General features: G+C 42.7%; 1 long non-coding RNA gene across 2 annotated transcripts in view; it reads right to left on the bottom strand.

The window, feature by feature from the left end:
- The window catches only part of LOC130368335 (uncharacterized), a 202,299-nt gene that overhangs the window by 4,708 nt on the left and 173,436 nt on the right, over positions 1-24,155 (bottom strand). Inside the window, exon 1 of one of the 2 annotated variants that reach the window (XR_008892415.1) lies at positions 257-333. The exons of the other annotated variant lie outside the window; for it this stretch is intronic. This is a non-coding gene — a long non-coding RNA (uncharacterized LOC130368335). Of the gene's footprint in view, positions 1-256; positions 334-24,155 lie in introns of those variants that run through there. 2 annotated transcript variants of the gene reach the window in all.

Raw genomic sequence — 24,155 nt, 5'->3', positions numbered from 1 at the left:
GTGTGAGTCTAAAGTATAAGGAGCTCTATGTGCCCCATTCTCTAAAGAGGGAGACACATGAACTCTACATTTTAAGGAAAGGGCAGTTGTCTCTTAATCCTTGGAGCTTCTTGCAGACCTCAATTACTAAGGAGTTTATCTCGTAAGAGATGCCACCAAGAGAATGGTATCTGAGCTGAAAGAGAACTCATTAACCCCATGGAACTGTCATTGTTCTCATCCCAGCCTCCTAACAACTAGTTAACCTCCTACTCACCAGGGTCTTCTTCTCCTCATGCTGCTGCCTGCCACCTCTGGCTGTGAAATGGTTAAGCCCCAGCCATTTGGTTAAATACATTCTCCTTTTCTGTGTGATCCAACATTGTAATGATGATAACAATCTGATGAATCTTTAACATGATTAACAATGGACAAATTGAATCAGAGGAGCAATAGCCAAACTCCTGCTGTATGATTTACTATGGTCTTCTGGTGGACCATTATGGACCCTAAATCTCTGGACTTTTCTGCCTGTTTTATGTATTGACACAGTATTTCTCTGGCTGATCATCAGATACTTCCAAACAGTAGATTAAGTAAAGGGGGTGATGATTTGATGGTGGTGGGGGATGCGTTAAATCTGGCTGTGTTATGAGTCCATATACATAAATAATGCATTAGTCTATGGATGGCTTGGCATGCACTGTAGCTCTTCTGTAATATAATGATGGGATCACTCCCATATTCGTCTGATTGTCACAAATGGCTTCATGTGACACCCAAGTCATGAGACGAGTGATGGATACCATTGTCCAGCAATGACCCTCCATTAACACCAGCTCTCAGCATCTGTATCCTGTCAGCAGCTTTCATCTCAGAGCCAAGAGAGGCTTCATTGTGAGAGTGCCATGCTGAGCCCAACCTTGGATCAACTAGATGGGTGCAGGGGGCTGCCCTACAGCTTGATGATCCCCCACCACCACCCCCTATCTCCCAAGCAGGTGACACTAATCTCTAATGTGGTTTATGAAGGATTTCATCATAACACAATAGGGGGATATGATTAATATTAATTAAGGGAATCCAATGGAGGAGAGGGGAGTGTAAATAACATGAGCTCATTCCCTTGGCTGATTAGAAGACAAGGAGCAGGGCTGGAGGAGAGGGAGAGACACAGTTGACCTGGTGGATGACAGGCACAGGTTGGAAGGGTGACATTTTATTGTAAGGCTGACTGTGAAAGGAAGAAAAGGGAAGGACCAGTCAATTTAATGCGGGGACCAAGAGTGCAAGAGCGTTGCTAGGAGACAGGGATGCTGAAAGTTTTGTCAGAAGCGCCACTCTGACCTTATGCAAATACGAGCCCCCAACTCTTTGTGGAGAGGCTGAAATTTCCACCCACTGTGTCACCAATACCTGGCATAGAGCCTTTTATTCAAATGCTCTCAAAAAACACACACAGAGCATGTGACAAAGCCTGACACGTTTAGGGCTGGAGAGAAGAACACAGGGGAAGCGGAGAAGGAAGGATGGCGGAAGGGGGGGGGGGGGAAGAGTGCAAAAATGTCATCCCCAACCCATCACACGCAACTCTCCCAGGACCGTCCTCCTCCTCACTGTACACCGGCTGGACATGGTCACTAAATACATAAACACACATGTATCTACTTTATAGCTGCATGTTTGTAAATACATATCCAAAAATGTATCCGACACGTCAACAAAACAAAAAGAAGCGCATTGTGCGTGAAAGGCGTCAGATGTTTTTTTCCGCCATGCAATGTTGATCCTGAATAAAGCCACGACATTTAGTACTCTACACCTTGGTGCTGGATAAGTCACGTTCCTATGTCAAAAAGAAGCAAGGTTGTAGCTCCATGGAACCATTCTCAAACGCGTTTCGAAAATGGTTTCAGGGAGCAGGGTTTCCCAGCCAGGGTGCCTCCAGCTGTTGCACAACTACAAATCCTAGCATGCCGGGACAGCCGAAGGCTGTCCCGGCATGCTGGGATTTGTAGTTGTGCAACAGGGGCACTGTTAATTTTAAATAAACTAATAAAAAGGTGTATTTTAATAAAATTATAAGGGGGATCCCTAAAGGTGTGAAAGCCCTTCAGTGGGTATTGTATTATGTGTAAGTTAATTTAATTTTACCCTTTGATCCAAACAGGGATTTTTTATTTTTTGGTATTTTTGCCTACAGTAAAGCATGGTGGTGGGAGTGTCATGTCATGGTGCTGCTGGCACTGGGGGCATACAGTCCATTGAGACAACCATAAAAGCCAACATTTACTACGACGTATACTAAAGCAGAGCATGATCCCCTTCCATCAGAGACCGGGCCGCTGGGCAGTATTCCAACATGATAATGACCCCAAACACACCTCCAAGATGACCACTGCCTTGCTAAAGAAGAGGGTGAAGGTGATGGACTGGCACTGCTCAAGTCCCGCAGAAGTGCTTGAAAACAGTGTTCCTGCACTTTTTCCAGAGCAGGAATATCGTTCCTGTTACAGTATTTCTGCAGGACCAACCCTTTTGTTTACCCTCCCTCCGTCTCCTCCCCCGACTGGCCTGATAGATGCTGGAGGTATAGGACCTGTGATGATGTCACTATTCAGTGACCAATAACATGTTGGGGGCGGAGCTCAGCTGTGCAGGATAGGCGAGATCATGGTTAAGGGACCTGCGGTGATGCTGTGGAGGAGGTGGGGCTGAGATGGAGTGAAGGTCACATGTCACCCCAGTAGAAAGGTAATTACACAAGCAGTAGGTTTGTTACAGTGTGTCACCCCAGTAGTAAGGTAAGCACATTAGGAGGAGGCTTGTGACAGTGTGTCACCCCAGTAGTAAGCTAAGTACATGAGGAGGTTTGCTACAGTGTGTTGTCAGTGTGTCATCCCAGGTTTGTTACAGTGTGTCATTCCAGTAGTAAGGTAATTACATAAGGGGCACGTTTGTTACAGTGTGTTATCAGTTTGTTCCCAACAGGTTAGTGCAGGTGACACTGTTTACAGCCCCCTTTTAAAGAGATACTCCATGGAAGTATATATATATATATATATATATATATATATATATATATATATATATGTAGATAGCAACGCAGCACTCCAAAATAAGTGAAAAAACAAGTGGATTTATTCAGCCCTTGTCAGCAGCAAAATTTCAATTCATCAGTAGAATCTTTTTGAAGCAGCTGTATATATATATATATATATATATATATATATATATATATATATACATACCGTGTTTCTCCGAAGATAGGATCGGGTCGTATATAAATTTTAGCCCCAAAAAACACACTAGGGCAAATTTTCAGGGTAGGGCTTGGTATGGTATGCACATTGAACAACATGGCGGTTCCACGGTATTTACCCCCCCCCCCCCATTATCATCATGTGATATGCGCGAGCTGCGCATATCACATGATGATAATGGGGGGGGGGGGTGTAAATGCCCCCCGGTCCCTAACCCCCCCACCCCCGCCGGTTTATCAGCCCAGTGCTGCACCCCACAATCCTCACATCGGGGTACTGATCATTTGTCACCCGCGAGCGCAGCTTCTCTCCCCCCAGCCAAATAATTATCAGCCACTGCGCTATATCTATTCCTGTGCCCGGGCTGCAAATATTTAAAAGCAATCTTTAACTTACCTTCGTCCTCCGTTCCCCCGTTGCTAAGGCACCGGCCTCATGGTCCCTCCGCTGTTCTTGCTGCTTCCTGGTGTTGTGACGTCTCAGAGCCTTAAGCCTATCACTGATGTCCCGCCTCGGCCGATGATAGGCTGAGCCGACTGTCATGTAAGAAGCCGGCCGGCGAGCGAGAACAGCGGAGGACAGCGAGGCCGGTTCCTTAGCAATGGGGGAACAGAGGACGAAGGTAAGTTAAAGATTGCTTTTTAATATTTGCAGCCTGGGCATTGTCTAGGTCAGTGGTGTTCAACTTGCGGACCTCCAGATGTTGCAAACATTTGCAACATCTGGAGGTCCGCAGGTTGGAGACCACTGGTCTAGGTCTTATTATCGGGGTAGGGCTTATATTGCAGCCCACCCCGATAATCCGGCTAGGGCCTATTTTCGGGGTAGGTACTATTTTCGGTATATATATGACTGTGGCCTCTGTTTTCATATTATTTGCCATCCTTCTCTCCCCTTGTCTACATCTCCCAGCAATCATCTCACTTTCTGAGAGCAGCGCCCACTCTCCTGTTCTGAGCAGTAGAGAGATTCAGGGTCTTATTGACTGAGGCTGCACACACATTCCCATCTCTCAGCACTAAAGGGATAATGAGTCATCAGTGCAGGGCAGAAATCACATGGTCTGTGTCTCTTAGGAGGGTGGGGTCTGCTTTCAGAGAGGGATCTGGACAGAGACAGAGTGAATGGCTGGATTATGTCATTCCCTCACTTCATGCATGTGAGTGACAACCAAAGAGGGGAAACTGCTCTATAAAGCTATATGGTATGACTAAGGCCAGCACCTGGCCAAAACGCGTCATTTCCGACTTGTACTTGTTGTTTTTGGCGTGATTTGCAATAAAGCTGCGCTTATTTGATCTGCATCTGAGCTGGACTTTTTTTTCCATTTTCTTACTATAAAGCTAATGAATGATATTTAAAGAATTCAATAGGTTGATGAGATGGAAAGGATGGGCTATGTGTTTAGTTTCCTAAAGTACTCCTTTAAGGCAGTGTTGGAAAACAATGGTAGTCACACAAAATATTAACACTTTGGGCCCAATTTAGACATTTCCAGCCAGAGGTGTACTTTTGTTGCCAAGGTTTAGACATTAAAGGCTGTGCACTCAATACTTTACATTGTAAAAAAGTGTCATTTCTTTGGTGTTTTCAAATGAAAAGATATAATAAAGTATTTACAATCTGAGAATATATATATATATATATATATATATATATATATATGTGTGTGTTTATAAATACAGTATATATTTATATATGTTCCTTGGTACCCTTTTATATTTCATTTACCACCCTTTTGAAGTTTTCTTCTAACTTAAAGTCATTTTCTGGTTAAATGTATCCCCTATGTGAGATACTGTATATATACTGTATAGTTTTTGATGGAATACATTTGACATCTTTTGCACTATTCTGAAGTGCTATGTTTTGATTTTTGTGGATACCTTACCTTAGACCAACATTGGAGTGGGTCCATGTTCTGCTTGCACCCTCCTCAATTTGCCCCTGCTTAGAAAGTGCTGCTATTTTTTCAGTTTGCATAGGTACATGTATATTTATATATATATATATATATATATATATATATATATATATTTTATATATATATATTTGCAATAAGATATGTATGTATTTGTGTGTGTAGCTTAAATGTAATAAATAATAATCTTATCTGTGTCTTAAAGGATATTGTGTGTGTACCCCAGTAAACAGCCAGATAGGTATAAGAATACTTTAAAAGGGAGGTAAATGAGATAGAAACGTGTGCTAAGGGGCAGCTTTGAGATAAAGGAACAGTAACTTAAGGCGAAGCTGTGAAGCCTGGCTGCTGCCGCTACCATTGACATTTATCTGAAGGGTATTCATTTCTACATTAAGGCAAATAATCGTAAAGAAATTGATATTGTCAAATCTGAGAAAGTATTTCAAACACAGCTGGGATTTATACTGTAGATAACATCAAATAGAAAAGAGACCAGTGTGTCTCCTGTTCAGGGACAAAGAGGGGAAAGGCAACCTCTATGTTGCCCATACAAACTGCCTACAGCAAATCAATGCTGTAATATTGGCCTCTTTTCTGCAAACATAGTCATTATTTCTACATTGTGGGACCTCAAAAATTGAAGACTGCTGGCGGATTCCACCTAAACCACTACTCTTACCAATTACTATTATATATTTTTTTCCATTGAAATTATGTAACGGTATTCAAGGGTTTTTAAAGGTTTCACACACAGTAGTTTTCGAAGAAAAAACCATGACAGCTTTTGATGTAGTTTTTCAAACCAAAGCCCGGATTAGATTTGAAAAGAATGGGAGACATAAAGGAAGAGCTCATACAAATGAATCAATCGCCAACTATATTGTTGGCACAGTAGATTTGTCACCAAGTGTGCTACACTATCAGCACTTTGGAGTGAGCAGGGACAGCTGTCTTTATGAGTTTCTGTGCACTAATGGCATAATAAGCATGGGGAGAGAGTCCCTGCTCCTGTACCATGCTACAGGCTGGCCAGACAGATTTGATGAGCGAGGTGCAGAGATTAAGCAAGTCTTAAAGGGGTACTCCCACCCTAGACATCTTATCCCCTCTCCAAAGGAAAGGGGATAAGATGTCGCGGGGGTCCTGCCGCTGGGGAACCCTGCAATGTTGCATGCGGCACCCACCTGTTTCTTGTCCGGAAGCGCTGGAGGGTCTCGGTCGCGACCACAGGAACGGAAGTCCGTGACGTCAGGACTCCGCCCCGTGTGAAGTCACGCCCCGTCCCCTCAATGCAAGTCTATGGGAGGGGGCGTGACGGCCATCACGCCCCCTCCCATAGACTTGCATTGAGGGGACAGGGCGTGACATCACACGGGGGTGGAGTCCTGACGTCACAGACTTCCGTTGCAGTGGTCGCGACCGAGACCCTCCAGCGCTTCCGGACAAGAAACAAGTGGGTGCCGCATGCAACATTGCGGGGGTCCCCAGCGGCAGGACCCCTGCGGTCAGACATCTTATCCTCTATCCTTTGGATAGGGGATAAGATGTCTAGGGTGGGAGAACCCCTTTAAGACAGTAAGCAAGCGATGCCTAATACATCACTGGCTTACTTGAGACTAGCTGGAAAATTTGCTGAGATTGGCGCAGAGCTCCTGGTCTAGTCAGTCTTCAGACAGTAAATCGCTCATACATAGAGCATTGCTGGCTTACTTCAGACTGGCAATGCAAAAAACATTGCTGACTTACTGTACAGTACAAGGAGCAGGGACTCCTTTCAGGTTTGCCCAGGTGTCCCTGCTCCAGTAAAGTTGTTATCATAGTACTCTATGCTCTTGCAACTGAAAGTATTGTGTAGATGACCAGAGATGTATACATATCAGCTGTCATAAACAGTGTAGAGCAATGCAAGGGATGCAGCACGGCCATGGCTACATCCGTTTCCTTGCTAAATCCACTTCTGGGTTTTGCCAAATACTGTAACTGCCTGTAAAGCTATTAGACTACCCCAGGATAAGCATTGTCTTGCAGTCCAGTTGCAGACTTCTGAACGTAAATGACGCAGATCCGTTTAACAGGTAAACCTATTCCGGTTAATATGGCACAATAATGCATTGCCTGCTGCATATCGCTCACTCTGCCCTTCCTGTTTTACTAATGTTCACTGTCCCATTAATGTTTCATAGGAGCAGTTCTATCCTGAACTTTGAGATAGGGAACTCAATAGTGGCAGTAAATATTAATGGAATATGAAATGAAGTCACAGCTATGGTGCAGTGACAGTAAAAGGGAGTAAGCATGTGTTGGCCCCGGGGCAGGCCTGGCCTTTCCTCTTGTCTACTCTGTTTCATTACATTAAACTACAGTCCAGGGCTGGTGAGCTGAGGCTCATGGGTCACTGCAGACAAATGTTCCAGTGTCTGGCCATTAGATCCACACAACAAGCCTCCAGAGAGCATTTGAAAGTGTCTCTTACAGGTAAAGAGTCTATTAAAGCAAGTCTAAGTTGGTGCCTGTCTTAAGTACATTGGGAAGCCATTAAGACTAGGCTAAAACTTTTCCCTGGAAGTAAATAATCACTTCTGCGCATACAGTAGCATATGTAGCAGAGTTGAATATATAATTTAACCCTTTAATGATATATTGTTGGTGCCTTTTAACTACTCTCTGGGTTAAGAAAACAATGTAGACTTTTCTGTAGTTTAATACACTGTACAAAAAAATTTAAGGGAACACTTAAAGGGGTACTCCGGTGAAAACCTTTCTTCTTTTAAATCAACTGGTGGCAGAAAGTTAAACATATTTGTAAATTACTTCTATTAAAAAATCTTAATCCTTCCAGTACTTATTAGCTGCTGAATGCTACAGAGGAAATTCCTTTCTTTTTGGAACACTGATGACATCACGAGCACAGTGCTCTCTGCTGACATCTCTGTCCATTTTAGGAACCATGCATAACAAATGTATGCTAAGGGCAGCATGGTGGCTCAGTGGTTAGCACTGCTGCCTTGCAGTGCCAGGGCCTTAGGTTCAAATCCCACTAAGGATGATAATAAATAAAGCGTTATTATTATTATAATAATGTCAGCAGAGAGAACTGTGCTCGTGATGTCATCAGAGAGCATTCCAAAAAGAAAATAATTTCCTCTGTAGTATTCAGCAGCTAATAAGTACAGGAAGGATTAAGATTTTTTAATAGAAGTAATTTACAAATATGTTTAACTTTCTGCCACCAGTTGATTTAAAAGAAAAAAGGTTTTCACCGGAGTACCCCTTTAACCCCTTAAGGACCAAGCCCATTTTCACTTTAAGGACCAGAGCGTTTTTTTGCAAATCTGACCACTGCCACTTTAAGCAATAATAACTCTGGAATGTTTTACTTATTCTGAGATTGTTTTCTCGTGACATATTCTACTTTATGTCAGTGGAAATTTTTGTCGATACTTGCATAATTTCTTGGTGAGAAATTCCAAAATTTGATGAAAAATTTAAAATTTTAGCATTTTTTTAAACTTTGAAACTCTCTGCTTATTAGGAAAATGGACATCCCAATTAAATTATATATTGATTCACATATAAAATATGTCTACTTTATGACTGCATCATAAAGTTGACATGTTTTTACTTTTGGAAGACATCAGAGGCCTTCAAAGTTCAGCAGCAATTTTCCAATTTTTCCCAAAACGTTAAAAATCTGAATTTTTCAGGGACCAGTTCAGTTTTAAGGGGATTTGAAGGGCCTTCATATTAGCGATACCCCATGGCCCCATTATAAAAACGTAACCCCTCAAAGTATTAAAAATGACATTCAGAAAGTGTGTTAACCCTTTAGGTGTTTCACAGGAATAGCAGCAAAGTGAAGGAGAAAATTCAAAATCTTCCTTTTTTACACTCACATGTTTTTGGAGACCCAGTTTTTGAAAAGTTACAAAGAGTAAAAGGAGAAAATGCCCCCCAAGTTTGTAACCCAATTTCACTCGAGTAAGGAAATACCTCATTTGTGTATGTAAAGTGTTCGGCGGGCGCAGTAGAGGCCTCAGAAGGGAAGGAGCAACAATGGGATTTTGTAGAGTGAGTTTTTCTGAAATGGTTTTTGGGAAGCATTTCACATTTAGGAAGCCCCTATGGTGCCAGAACAGCAAAAAAATAAATAAATAAATAAAATAAAAAAACAACAAAGCATACTATTTTGGAAACTACACCCCCCAAGGAATGTAACAAGGGGTACAGTGAGACTTAACACCCAACAGGTGTTTGATGACTTTTCGTTAAAGTTGGATGTATTAATGAATCTTTTTTCTATTTTTTTCACAAAAATGCTGGTTTCCCCCAAATTTTAAATTTTTACAAGGGTAATAGGAGAAAATGCCCCCCAAAATTTGTAACCCCATCTCTTCTGAGTATGGAAATACCCCATGTGTATGCTCAGAAGGGGAGTCACATTTGGCTTTTGGAAAGCAAATTTTGCTCAAATGGTTTTTGGGGGGCATGTCACATTTAGGAAGCCCCTATGGTGCCAGAACAGCAAAAAGTACTCAGCATGGAATACTATTTTGAAAACGACACCCCTCAAGGAACATAACAAGGGGTACAGTGAGCCTTCACACCCCACAGGTGTTTGACAAATTTCTGCTAAAGCTGGACATGAAAATGAAAAAATTTATTTTTTCCACTAAAATGCTGGTGTTACCCCAAATTTTTCATTTTCACAAGGGGTAATAGGAGAAAAAGCCTTCCAAAATTTGTAACCCCATACATGGATGCAAAGTGCAAACTACAATGCTCAGAAGAGAAGGAGCGCCATTGAGCTTTTGGAGAGCGAATTTGGTTGGAATGGAAGTCGGGGGGCCATGTGCGTTTACAAAGCCCCCATAGTGCAAGAACAGTGGACCCCCCACATGAATTTAATAAGGGGTGCAGTGAGCATTTATACCCCACTGGCATTTGACAGATCTTTGGAACAGTGGGCTGTGCAAATGAAAAAAATGTTTTTTCATTTTCACGGACCACTATTCCAAAAATCTGTCAGACACCTGTGGGGTGTAAATGCTTACTGCACTCCTTATTACATTACATGAGGGGTGTAGTTTCCAAAATGGGGTCACATGTGGGGGGGGGGGGGGGTCCACTGTTCAGGCATTATGGGGGCTTTGTAAACACAAGGCCTTCAATTTCGGACACATTCTCTCTCCAAAAGCCCAATGGTGTTCCTTCTCTTCTGAGCATTGTAGTTCACCCGCAGAGCATTTTATATCCACATATGGGGTATGTTCTTACTCAGAAGAAATGGGGTCACAAATTTTGGGGGACTTTTTTCCTACTCTCCCTTGTGAAAATGAAAAAATTTAGGGTAACCCCAGTATCTTTGTGAAAAAAAAAATATTTTTTCATTTTCAAATCCAACTTTAACGAAAATTCGTCAAACACCTGTGGGATATTAAGGCTCACTATACCCCTTGTTACATTCCGTGAGGGGTGTAGTTTGCAAAATGTGGTCACATCTGGGTATTTATTGTTTTGCGTTTATGTGAGAATGACTGTAAAATCAGCCACCACTGTGCAAATCACCAATTTAGACCTCAAATGTACATAGTGCGCTCTCATTCCTGAGCCTTGTTGTGCATCCGCAGAACATTTTACACCCACATATGGGGTATTTCCGTACTCAGGAGAAATTGACTTACAAATTTTGCGGGTCTTTTTTTCCTTTACCGCTTGTGAAAATTAAAAGTATGGGGCAACACCAGCATGTTAGTGTAAAACATTATTTTTTTTTACACTAACATGCTGGTGTAGACCCCAACTTTACCTTTTCATAAGGGGTAAAAGGAGAAAAAGCCCCCCAAAATTTGTAAGTCAATTTCTCCTGAGTACGGAAATACCCCATATGTGGCACTAAACTGTTGCCTTGAAATACGACAGGGCTCCAAAGCGAGAGAGCACCATGCGCATTTGAGGCCTTAATTGGGGATTTGCATCCGCCACCAAAATACCCTACGGCAGTGTTTCCCAAACAGGGTGTCTCCAGCTGTTGCAAAACTCCCAGCATGCCTTGACCGTCAGTGGCTTTCCGGCAATACTGGGAGTTGTTGCTTTTCAACAGCTGGAGGCTCCGTTTTTGAAACACTTCCGTAGGAGCCTTTTAATTTTTTGGGGGGACTGTGTAGGGCTATATGTACATGTAGTGTTTTACTTTTTATTTTGTGTAGGTGTAATGTAGTGTAGTGTAGTGTTTTTAGGGTACATTCACATGGGTGGGGATTTACAGTGAGTTTCTCGCTGGGAGTTTGAGCTGCGGACGAAAATTTGCCGCATCTCAAACTTGCAGCAGAAAACTCGCTGTAAACCCCGCCCATGTGAATGTACCCTGTACATTCACATGGGGGGCAAAGCTCTAGCTGTTGCAAAACTACAACTCTCAGCATGCACTGACAGACCATACATGCTGGGAGTTGTAGTTATGCAATAGCTGGAGGCACATTGATTGCAAAACACTGAGAGTTTGTTACTTAACTCAGTGTTTCGCAACCAGTGTGACTCCAGCTGTTGCAAAACTAGAACTCCCAGTATGTACAGTCTCTCAGTGCATGCTGGGAGTTGTATTTTTGCAACACTGAAGGCACACTGGTTGCGAAACACTGAGTTAGGACACAAACTCTGTTTCACAACCAAAGTGTCTCCAGCTGTTGCAAAACTGCAACACTCAGCATGCATTTTTCATAGAAAAAATGTGTCTCCAGCTGTTGCATAACTACTACCCCCAGCATACACAGACTACCAATGGGCATGCTGAGAGTTGTAGTTGTAACTCCAGCTGTTGCAAACAACAACTCCCAGCATGCCCTTTGGCTGTGCATGCTGATAGTTGTTGCTAAGCAACAGCAGGAGGTGAACATGCCTCACCTCCTGCTGTATCCTGCAGCCTGCATCAACGGGACTGCTGTTGCCACCACTCCTGTCCCCAACGCCACTCCGCCCCGATCGCCGCCGAGCAGGGTAGTGATTGGTCGGTTGTTCCGACCGATCAATCATGTGATCGTGAGGTGGCTCCCATGCCACCTCACCCCTGCTGGGTAAGGGTGAATGGGGTTAAACAACACTGTAACTGCAAGTCAATCACACTTCTTTAAAATCACACTGTCCACTCAGGAGGAAACACTGATTGACAATCAATTTCACATGCTGTTGTGCAAATGGAGAAGACAACAGGTAGAAATTATTGGCAATTAGCAAGACACCCCCAATAAAGGAGTGGTTCTGCAGTTGGTGACCACAGACCACTTCTCAGTTCTTATGCTTCCAGGCTGATGTTTTGGTCACTTTTTAATGCTGGCGGTGCTTTAACTCTAGTGGTAGCATGAGACGGAGTCTACAACCCACATAAGTAGCTCAGGTGGTTCAGCTCATCCAGGATGGCACATCAATGTGAGCTTTGGCAAGAAGGTTTGCTGTGTCTGTCAGCGTAGTGTCCAGAGCATAGAGGTGCTATTAGGAGACCGGCCAAGTACTTCAGGAGATGTGGAGGAGGCCGTAGGAGGGCAACAACCCAGCTGCACCGCTACCTCCGCCTTTGTGCAAGGAGGAGCAGGAGGAGCACTGCGAGAGCCCTGCAAAATGGCCTCCAGCACGCCAAAATGGTGGACTCCATGAGGGTGGTATGAGGGCCCAACATCCACAGGTGGGGGTTGGGCTTACAACCCAACACCATGCAGGATGTTTGGCAAATTTGCCACTGGCACCCTGTGCTCTTCACAGATGAAAGCAGGTTCACACTGAGCACGTGTGAGGGACCGACCGGGAACAGGGAGAGTGAGCCCTAAATTGACCCTAAAACCGCTCTCCCTGCCTACTTGCCCATCCCCCCTAACCGGTGGATCGACAACTGGGCACCAGTCCCTCCGTGATCCCTCCATACTAATAAATAGTCGGTCACAAACTGGAAACATAACAGGAACATACAACTCTATAGTATATTAAGTTCCGAGGACACAGACCAGTGAGCAGCACAGAGGACACTATCAGTGGATATGAACAGAGGACACTATAGCTCATCGGACATGAACAGAGTACTCAGTGGTCATGAACAGAGGACACTAAAGATCCGTGGTCGTGAACAGAGGACACTATAGATCAGTAGTCATGTACAGAACTCCAAAGATCTGAAATCAAGAACTAATAAACATAGAGTTCAAAACACCAGACAGGAAAACGGATAAGTCAACAGACTTTAGGAACAGACAGGAATATAGCATAATCCCCCAGAACATCCAGAAGGTATAAAGTCCCCATGGACCAGAAACAGGGATCTATCGCTAATCAGGAATATTCGCATTCCCTATGCAAAACCTCCAGTAGACACGAAGTCCCCATGGGTAGGTATTAGGAATGCCAGATACACAGAATATATTTATAAAACACTGTTGACACTGAACACAAGACAGAAATCGCAATCCCTCAGGAAACCTCCAGTAGACAAGATTGCCCCCATGGAGCAGAAACAGGGATGCCTAACATAGGACACTGTTCACACAGTTGTGGTTGGGTTCATGGGAACACTGGATTAACAACACAACCCTGCTACTTGGCACAACCTTCAGCTGACCTGCACTACACCCACTTACCCAACACCCACTTACCACATTTTTTTTTTTATCGAGAAGTGTTAGGCTAGGTCATATATCAGTTATTTCATGCCTGAACCAAACACAATTGTTAACAAAGTTGTGTAATTTCTCCATCATTCTGTTATTCATAGCAAATCCTACATGCAAAGTTTTAATCATGACACATGGGTCAGATATATAAGGGGAGTAAGATTCCATGAAACAATTTGTAAAGCTTTACTCGAACTTCTGGTGCAATTCCAACAAAATGTTGGTTTGGTATAGCTTAGAATTAAACATGTTTTCATTCAAATGATGGATATTTGGTCACTGTCCATTTAGTCAGCTATACAAAATTTTCCTTGGAAAGTGTATGTGCATTGACTAATGCTAAAGTATGTATGTGTTCTCTGGTCCTCAAGTTCTTAGTATTGTTACTGCAATATGACTTAAATGGGTGCTGTCAGATACAAAAACTTTTGATATGTTGTAAAGCATGCAAAAACAATAGGTTTTGCAATCGCTTTCATTAAGAAATTTTCAGTATTTCATAGTGAAAAAGCCAGTCAAACAACTGCCCCCCCTGCCTGCTTGGACACATACTAGTCCTGTTGTGTCCATGCATCATCACCTATGTCATGGATACACTTCGTTGATTGACAGCTGTGAGTGCAGGGCTAATTTTGCTAATGCTAGGGGAGATGTGGGCAGACAGCATACTGAGGGAGAGGGCGGAGACCTGCACAGTGAGGCCACACCCCTCCCTTTGAGAGGAATTCAGACTAGTGAGCTAAATTAAAAGTGCAATAAAAAAAAAAAGAAAGGTGCTAGACACGTAAAAATTAGATATACATGGTCAGGATTAGGTACTGAGTGATATATTAAAAATAAAGTTTTTTATGTTGGATCTGACGGGTACGCTTTAAATGAGGCCGCATAACCCCCAAACGTAGAGACGTCCTTGGTCAGCTTTCTTCTCTCTAATAAAGTCCTCCTTCTCGGAGACAGGAATCTTATAAAACGATATTCTTACAACGTGGACAGGAATAGGAACAGGAACAGTGACTCGAATGTAAACAGATTTTACCTAGGCATAAAACAAGTGGTCTAGGTGAATGTATGCCTAGCAATAGAAGCACTGAGAAAATGTACACTTTGCTGGCTCACTAGAACTCTTGGCAAGTGCTGGGCTAGGAGATGTTAAGAAGGCCAAGGCCAGGACTTGACTGACTTTACTTGCCTTGTCAGCAGCAGCTGAGCTGAGAGACATTGTGGCTCTGGAAATAGTTAGGCTTCAATTGTTTCTTACATGCATAGGTCCACCCTTTCTCCTGGGATGGAGTGGTGGGACTATAGAATTTTGGCATACAATAAATGCAATAGTGTTAACCTTTTATGCTCTGTAAGACCTAAGTGTAAAACCCTTTGCCACCCAACAACTTTCTTAGGATTGTGGCTGGTAGAGTCGTCCTGGGACCCTATGGATACATGACAAAATCAGTTCTGCACCTTTTCCTTTTTATGAACTTTAAGAAAAAAATGAAAACCCTACTTTCCATTATGCCCTATGTTATTGATATAATCGTGCTCCGATAAATGAATGTCTCCCAACATAGTGCAGAAACTGGTCTATAGTTTGGCCTTACATGGTTCAGCCTAACCTTGCTTCCACGTACTGTATGTCCGCTCAATAACTCTTTATAATTCAATTTCACTTTATGGGCCTTCCTTAGGCCTCTTGGCAGTCAGCCCTGGTAAGCACTGGTTTGGGCATTTGTACCTTGCCCCTAAAAAATGTAGCCACTTACTGACTAATATACAATATCAGGCTGTGTCTCTAAGACTCACAAACCCTACAGCTTTGTCTGGAGTCACTCCTCTGAGATTTTCCTAGTACCTTCAAATCTACTGGCTCAGTGTTAGCTTACACATGTTTTGCATGGTACTGACGACTATTCCTCAAATTTCCATCACTATTTTGGCTTTGTCTCTAAAAGAGTTATCCAGTTTGAAAAGGAATCCCCCTATCCAAAGGATAGGGAATAATTGTCAGATTCCAGCAGTCAGACCCCGCGACCTTCTGCACGGACCTGTGTCAACCATGCAATGCGTTGGTCAACATGCCCCCTCTATGGATCTCTATGGGAGAACTGGAGATACACGAGTACAGTGCTTTGGCTTTCCCATAGAGCGCATGGAGGGCATGTGTTGACCATTGCTTTGTGCAGTGGTTGACACAGGTCCGTGCATAGTGAGAGCAGAAGCGCCGCGCAAAAGATTGGGGGGCCCAGCAGTTGGACCCTCACAAAGCGGTGGTCAACACCCACTTTCCATACATCTCTTGGGGAGAGCTGAAGCACTGTACTTGTGTATCGCTGGCTCTCCCATAGAGATGAATGGAGGAGGCGTGTTGACCACCGCTTTGGGCGATTGGCAGAGCTCTGTGCCTGGGGAGAGCAGGGGCGATGGGCAGGAGAATACAGGGTTCTCAGCGGTTTCACCCCATGCGATCTGACACTGACACTTATCCATTGGATAGGGGATACATTTACTAAACTGTACTACTCATTTAAGCCTACTGAAAATGTGTACTTTTCCTAGAAGTATAGGATTCACAGATTGGAAGCTGCTTCTCCTTGCAGCAACCATCACTTCACCTTTTTACACTGCTTGTATTAAAGAGTGGTCCTCACATCTGTTTGGAAACTACAATTCCCAACATACTCTGACAGTTGCATACCCTCAGGACATTCTGAGAGTTGTAGTTTGTCTAACAAGCTACTATCCATGAGAATATTGTGGGTGCAGAGGATGGAGCTGGGTCAGCTTCCTGATTCTCCTTGGTTATGCAGTTTGATTGTTTGGCTTCCATGAAACAATAGAATGGGTCCCCCTGAATGAATTCCACTGGTGGGCCCCAGGGCACACCAGTTTGACTCTGTTGTCAGGTCCGAGACAGCAGCTTATCAGATTGATTCCTATTTTGTAGAACAAATGCCGGAGTGTCCTCAATTTACTGTTAGCAATATCAGCACGTATAATTTCGTGCTCACCTGAACAAACAGGACAGTAAATAATCCAGCCTGCGCTCCGCACATTTTTGCATCACATATTCCTCTCCTGATCAAAGCAGCACTGCATACAGAGCGCCTGATGCTGGAGAGTTTCTGCATTGTATGAGAAGAGAGACCTTCCTCAATTTGATACCACTTAAGTTCTTAACATGTCTCCTGATTTCCTGCAGCTCTGGCAAGGCTTGGTGTCCCTTTCCAGATGTACTTTTACAGTTTATGTGACTTAATTTAAACCGACTATTGCACCCAGCATCAAAGCACAGAAAGCCATTTCTTTCCTATCACTTGAAAGGCCATTTCTTTCAAAGATGTATTTTTTGTCACTGGGAGAAATAAAAGGGATGCAGGTTTTGTAAGTGTTAAATAACTTGCCCAGCGTGCATTAAAGCAAGATTGTATTTTATCAACAGCTGATTGAAGCAGCTATGTGATCCTCCCTGCTTGTCTATGGTATCATATTTATTTAACCTGCTGGGGGACCATGTCCTGGGTCAGTCCTCTCATGCTGTTTAGAGCACACACATTACACACTACCCCAGGTATTCTGATTGATTGTCACCACCCAAAGCCTTTGGATCATAATTTAACACAGCAGGTTCTACATCACAAGCTCAATTTCAAAAACTCTCGTAAAAGAGTTTCATTGGAAGGAAGGGGGGAAAAAATGATACCGCAAAGCACTGGTGGGATTTAGTAATAGAGCAACCATATTAAAAGTGATGGCAACTCCGACAACGGCTGGTTCAGGGACGGCATGCAGAATAGATTCTGTTTGAGGAATGAGGCTTCAGTGACATCACTTAATCATTCGGTAATGGAGAATGATGTATGTTCTCCATGTGCAGCATAAAATGATTACAAAATGAACGCATAGCCTTGGGCACTTCAGCTCTAGCTAGATAATATTTCCCATGATGCACTCTAAGTATCAGCATTCCTACATCACAGTCCCAGAGAGGATTGTTACTTCTTATATATCATTTGTACTAAATGAAAACACATTGTCCTCTAAAATGAAAAAAGAAAACAATTATCATACTAAATAAACAATGATAAATACATCAGTTCACTTATTTATCACCTTAAAATTATATTTGGTATTACCTAGTTAACCTGCATATTAGTCAATAGGCTCAAATTTGCTGCTTCGGTAACAGTAGTTCTCTCAGCTTTCCAAGAGTCCTGAATGGCAATTTACTAAGTGACAGTGTTTTGGAAATCTGTGTAATGTTACAAATAAGAGAATTATAATGGAGCTGCATAAACTTCTTCAACTGATACTAAAGTGCATAAGGGCATTTATTTGAATGAGTCTTCATGAATTCCTTTGTGATTTTTAATGAAGGGAATCTATGAGCTCTAGATCATGCTCAAGTGTCAAAGAGGCGGTTCTGAGTCTCCTCCCACCCCCACTTATGTATGGCTCAGTGCTGGAAGAAAAGTCCTGTATGTTAATCAATCAAGGTAGGGAGGGGTGGGGGAGAGAAGAGGCATGCATCCTGCAGCTCAGCACAGCCTCTTTAACACTTGAACTTTAAACATGCTCTGAAGCTGACAGATTCTCTTTAAAGTCAATAGGAGAGGAGCTGAAAAACGAATGCAAATTTACAGTATGTAAGTTTATGAACACTTTTCCAAACAGTTTACAAACTAGTCTTATCCAAATTTAGGCCAGTTTTACGGTACATAGTCAAACTGTAAACTCTTGCAGATTGGAGAGAACTGAACTCAGTTTTCCCTAGAGTTCTTTGACCAGCTAAGTTCGGTGGCGCAGAACAGACATACAGATGTTGCAGAAGTGTTGCTGTAATTGTAGATGGATATCCTGCGGATTTTCTGAAGTGGATTTGCATGCAATAATTTATTGTGTTTTCACAGGTGAACAGGTAATTCAACAGTGGCAAATTCACACCAAATGTATTTATGTTGATGTGGACTGTGAAGAAAAAAATGAAATAAATAAATAATTTACACAAATTTCAGGAATGATTGATTTTTATACTGCTTTCAGAAAGTTTGCTAATCTCTGCTGCCTTATTAATTCTATTTTTCTGGGAGAAATAAGCTGCCGCAAAAGTTGTCTGACTATGGCTTACCTCTTCCCTTCCCATAGAGGAAACATGAATGTTTGTCCATGCCAATAGATAACTCATGGGATAGAGGAGGAGGACACTACACTGAAGAGAACAAGACAGGGAATGCGCTGCTCGTGGATGAGGGCTGGCTGCTACACAGATAACAGGGATTTGGAGGAGCAGCAGCAGGAGCAAGGTTTTCTTCACATTGATGGGGGTCTTGACTGCCCCATGAAACCTTGTCATGTTGCTCCATGGGGGAAATTCATTAAAACTTGTCTAGAGGAAAAGTTACTGAGTTGTCCATAGCAACCAATCAGATCGCTTCTTTCATTTCTGAAAAGGCCTCTGAAAAATGAAAGAAGCAATCTGATTGGTTTCTATGGGCAACTAAGCAGCTTTTCCCCTAAACAGGTTTTGATAAATTTCCCCCAATGTATCTATGTAGAGATCTTTTCCTATACATGTACCCTGGCCACTGCTAACTAGATACTGCTGTAGATACTGCTCAATGCCACCTTTTCTGCATCTGGTAAATAGAAAATAATTTTTACACAGCAGAATACCGGACAGTTATACCACCACCCAGGGTCGGCGTTAAGGCGGGGCAAACCGGGCCCCTGCCCAGGGCCCCAATCCCCCAGGGGGCCCCCTGGGGGCTGCTCAGTGTCGGATCCAGGAGGGGGCAATGGGGCAATTGCCCCCCACCCCCCGAGATGAATTTCCCCCCTCACATTCAGGACATCCCTGTTTTCCGAAAGATCTTTTCGGGACACAAGGACGTCCAGGTTACCTTTCTACGACCCCGCGTTAACTTAAAAAATGCAGGGGCCGCTGGGAGGTAGCACATGCAGGGACGTCATTGAGCAAAACGGAGCAGCAAGGATGCGCGCATGGTAAGTTACCAGCGGCACATCATCTTCGGTGGTCCGACCACCACTCCTCCGGTCCCGGGACCTACTGCTATGGCCTATAAGACATAGCAGTAGATCATGAATCCTGACCGTAGGACGGAGCACTGAAGTGGCAGACAGGATTACAGCCTCAAGCAATACACTGTATATGGCTTAATGCTGTATGTCTGTGGGGGCCACTGCCTACCAAGTGTGGGGGGAACTATACTGCCAACCTAATGTGGGGGAACTATACTGCCAACCTAATGTGGGGGAACTATACTGCCAACCTAATGTGGGGGAACATACTGCCTACCTAATGTGTGGGAACTACAACCTAATGTGTGGGAACATACTGCCAACCTAATGGGGGAACTACAACATAATGCGGGGGAACTATACCGTCGCAGGGCAGCTTCACATCACCGGCTACCTTGGACATGTCAATTAGGTCTCCTAAAGTTTATTATTAGCAAATATATATGACATATATATTATATATATATATATATATATATATATATATCTATATCTATATCTATATCAGTGTTTACAAAACAGTGTTTAGATAGATTTTGCTAAATTACAATTCCCTATTTTTTTTTCTTCATGTGTTTTCCAAACAGTGTGTTGCCTGCTGTTTCAAAACTACAGCTCCCAGCATGCCTGACAGTTTTGCAGCAGCTGGCGTCGTACAGGTTGGAAAACACTGATAGATAATTATATATATATATATATATATATATATATATATATAATCCCAAAATAAAGCAGCACTACTTATCCAGTCCAACCAAAAAATTGGTGCCAGTGTCCCAAAGGACTTGATCAGAGTCCATTCAAGATAAGAACCAGATACAGGCGCAGCACTCCAACAAAATAAGTGATTTAATATCTCATATCAGCATTACAACGTTTCAGCTCCTCCTGGAGCCTTGAAAAATGCTCCAGGAGGAGCTGAAACGTTGTAATGCTGACATGAGATATTAAATCACTTATTTTGTTGGAGTGCTGCGCCTGTATCTGGTTCTTATATATATATATATATATATATATATATATATACTGTTATGGCTGTAAGTGTTGTCTCCGTGTCCGCAGTGCGGTCCACCTGGGTCTCCTGCCATAGCATTTCATTTCATTTAAATGTTGATGGATAGTTCGCGTTGACACTGATGCTCCCTGATCCTGCAAGACAGCTTGAATATCTTTGGAACTTGTTTGGGGCTGCTTATCCACCATCCGGACTATCCTGCGTTGACACCTTTCATCAATTTTTCTCTTCCGTCCATGCCCAGGGAGATTAGCTACAGTGCAATGGGAATAAATGTGTGTATAGCAAAACATGTGTTACTGCAATCCTTTTCTATGAGAAATATTTCATTTTTTTGACAAATCTCAGAGGTGCCAACATTTACAGCCACGACTGTGTGTATATATATATATATATATATATATATATATATATATGGAGAGAGAGAGATACGTACATTAGTGTTTACAAGTGTTTTAGAGAGTGTCTCTAGTTGTTGCAAAACTACAACTCCCAGCATGGCCAGACAGCAAAAGCCTGTCTGTGTATGCAGGGAGTTGTAGTTTTTCAAAAGCTTTCAATACAATATTTCGAAAACACTGATATATATGTGTGCGTCCATATACTGTATAAATGCATATAGCAATGTATAAATATTTATTAAATTATTATTACATTAACTTGATTATACTCATGTATCTCCAAATAAATAAAGATCTGTGTGTAGAAGTATAGTATGCAATTGCTATAAAGGTATAGTCTTGGATATAAATGTGTATATGTCTCTGTGTGTTTGGGGACAGTGGGAGGATGATGGGAGTGTGGTTATGCTTCTTTCACATTACCGCCGGGGAAATAGCGGGAGAAAATTACTGCTTGTTCCGTCTTTTTCTCCCGCTAATCCCATCTAAAAATAACGGCGCCCGGCGGCCCCCATAATAGTAAATGGGAGCCGCCAGGACCCATTGTTGCCGTTGCTCTCCGTCACAAGAACGACTGTTAAATTCATCAGAAAAAAAAAGCAGTGCATAGTGCTTTATATATCCCACCCCTGTGATGTGTCCTCATTGGCCTGGGTGCCATTTGTCACATAAATGCAAGAAATAATGGGATGACCTAGGGTCATTGTGGTGTCCCAGCACCAGTGGCTGTCCCGTGCTTTTGGACTGTCTAGGGCAGCCTGGTGGCACATGGTGTTGGGCCCACTAGAGTCCTATAGTCATATTGATTATGTGTATACTGTAATATAAAAGTAATATATTTTTCTAAATTAATTTCATAATTGTTCTATGTATATATGTTTAACATGTTACTGTGCCTTTAAAATGTGAGCAGTGAACCCCATGTGACCATGTGAGCCAATGAGACCCCAAAAGTCTCCTCTGTATAGTGAGGTAAAGGGGAGGAGTTAGACCACAGTTAGTTTCCAACCTAATGAGACTCCTGAGCAACAGCTAAGCTCAGGTGTGCTGTGTGTCGTGTGCTCTAAGTAGAGGCCTACTCTAGCTTTAATCTTTCTACTGCTTATACTACAAGGTTCACTCGCAGAAGGAATACATGCCCCTGCAGAATAGTCTACAGTGCCTTGGAAAGGACCCTAGCAACCAGAATCTCAAGTTATAGTCTACAATTCTGTCCGGGTTTAAAGCACCACAAGTCTCAGAATGGCAACAGGGCTCGCAAGGGGTACACTGCACTCTCACACCAAGGCCAGCTGTCTGTGTGATAACATGTGCACAAGCTCAGTAAAGGCTGTAATCCGTAATCTGACGTCAGTGTGTTTATTTGCTCATCGTGTCTGGCCAAGGAGAAGCTGTCTCCAAACCTTCGGACCGTGGTTTGGAAAAACGGTCCCCTGGCGTCATGGCGTGAACAGGTACGCTTACTAACGCCCAGTGTCTAGCTGCATTGTATCCCGGGCTACCCTGACATCTTCTCAGTGTTCCTAGTATTTTCTTCCTTCCTTCAGGATTCAAAGAAATATGTGTTCCTCGTCCTTTTGCTACTATTACCACCATTGCTAGGTTCATGCGAGCCGAGCCTAGAAAAATTTGGTAAGCAGCTGTCACCCCAAAGTTCTGACTGAGTGAGATCTGGTTGGCCAGGCTTGGCTTGCTCATCTCTATTCATGTGTATGGGGAGGTTAAGAGAAATAGCTGTCAGCCCAGAGTTATTTAAAGTTTATGGCCACCTTCAAAAGGATTTGTCTAATTCCATGAGAAAAGGATTGAAAAGCAGGGAAAGAACATAAATAATAGAGTTTATGGTAAAAACATGACAAACAGACACATATTTATTATATTACATACATTTACCGAGTGTAAATTTCCAGCATAGAATAAAAATGTATCTGGCACATCATTAGTTAAATTATAAATTTTAAATGTGGAAAGTCTAGGTGCGTTTAAAGAATAAAAATAAATACATCCAAAGGTCATTTTATATCATAAATACACTAATGGTTGGCAAACGCAGTCTCCATAGAGGCCCGTCCCCTTGGCTGATAAGTCATTGTTGGCCATTTGATTCAGTGGACATGCTGTTTGTACTGCAGCTAGTGTTGGATGACAAAAGTGTTTGCAAGGCACCATGGGGTCCATCTTTCTGCTAAGAAAACACGTGTTATCGGAGTGAGTACACACAGGGTCCAAAGAGAGAGAGCAGCCTGGCATAGAAAATATTTACTTATGACTCAGCTGCGACAGGGGGTACAAAGTCGTACCAAGGTGAGCGGGAGAGCTTTGTAGGTGGCACTTAATAGATCTCTCTCAATCATATGGGTCAAAGGATTGTTGACAGATCATGTTAATCTGTAATGTTGCTTATTGTTCTGCACAGGCTTAAATGTTTAGGTCTCATCATTATTCTTTCGTGTTTGCAATCCCTCTTTTTCCACCCTTTCACCTCCACATGTATTTTGTTGAAAGGTAAATACACAAAGTGACGGGCAGGTGAACGCAATGTATGGTGTGTGTGTGAACTAGCTTGTGCTTGTGTGCCTTATCTCTGTGTTCACACATTAAACACAATGCACATGAACTCTGAGGCTCTGGGTTGTGACTTCTGCCTGGAAGGTGCTTAAATGTATGGTTATCATTATAAATGGGATAATGTAGTCTCTATTGTAAATGATAGATGTATATATTGTCAGCGAGAAGGCATATACAAACACAATAGTGCTTGAATACAGTAGCATACATACATTTGATACCTTTTAGATATTTCTTGACACCACCCTACCCCTTACCACCAAGTACAGCAAGTCTTGGTGCCCCCATCCTATTACCTTAAAACATATATTTTTTCTTTCTATT

The sequence above is a fragment of the Hyla sarda genome, chromosome 4 (assembly GCF_029499605.1).
Source record: "Hyla sarda isolate aHylSar1 chromosome 4, aHylSar1.hap1, whole genome shotgun sequence".
Lineage (NCBI taxonomy): Eukaryota > Metazoa > Chordata > Amphibia > Anura > Hylidae > Hyla > Hyla sarda.
This window is presented reverse-complemented; position numbering and strand designations above follow the sequence as displayed.